This window comes from Leishmania donovani, chromosome 32, assembly GCF_000227135.1.
Source record: "Leishmania donovani BPK282A1 complete genome, chromosome 32".
NCBI classification, from domain to species: Eukaryota; Euglenozoa; class Kinetoplastea; order Trypanosomatida; family Trypanosomatidae; genus Leishmania; species Leishmania donovani.
In genome coordinates, this window is record NC_018259.1 from 461,116 (window position 1) to 462,000 (window position 885).

Below are 885 nucleotides of genomic sequence, written 5' to 3' on the forward strand. Positions count from 1 at the left end.
CGCAGCCAGCCCAAAAACAATACTCGAAGTCTCCTCCTGCCGCTCTTTCAGAAGTCCATTACTTGACCATAAAGCGTGCGTCGCACGCCCCGCTACCCACCAGTCTGTCACAGACGCGATCGCGTATGTGCCGATCGCACCCGTGGACACGCGTTACAGCAACGCACCGGCTCGGCGGCCTGAGCGCGGCCTCTGCGCCAACCTCGACTCATCATCCACCGCCGCTGCGCAGGCTGCCTCACACCCGCGGCTCCCACCATGCTGGCCGCCACCTGGCGCACCTCTCTCGGGGTCACACGCAGGCGTCCCGCACCAGTAGACCGTGTGAGGGCCGTGGGGCGGGATGCGCTCGAGGCACGTTGCCGCTTCGCCCACCATATAGGTGGCACGAGCGTGCTCGCACCGTCTCGGGCCGCTCCGACGCAGCGCCGCCCAGGACCTGGCCGCCGACACCGGTTAGCCGTAAAGCGGCCCTGGCTTCGCCCTCTCCTAATCACAGGTGGCTCGGCAGGGGCAAGGGATAGCGGGGAGGGGGGAAGGGTGCCGCTTGGCTTTTCCAGAAAGAGCGGCGGTACTGAACTCTGAGATGCGACGGTGATTTGTTGCCCGACTGAAAAACCGATATGTTGAAGAACGAGAAGACAAAACCAGATAGCTATACGGAGAAAAACAGGCTTAGTGTCGACAGTTCAGCCCCTTCCTCGCCATCCTTCTGCACGTATCGTTCGCCAGCATGTCACATTCTTTTGCGTGCCCCCTTCTTCAGGTACCTGGGGCTACCGCTATGGACTTGTGTAAGCCTTCCCTTCGCGATGTGAGGTGAAAGCGTGTTTCTCTTTTTTCTCGTTCGGCTGCCGTCTCGCTTGTGGAGGAGCGTTTGCCCGC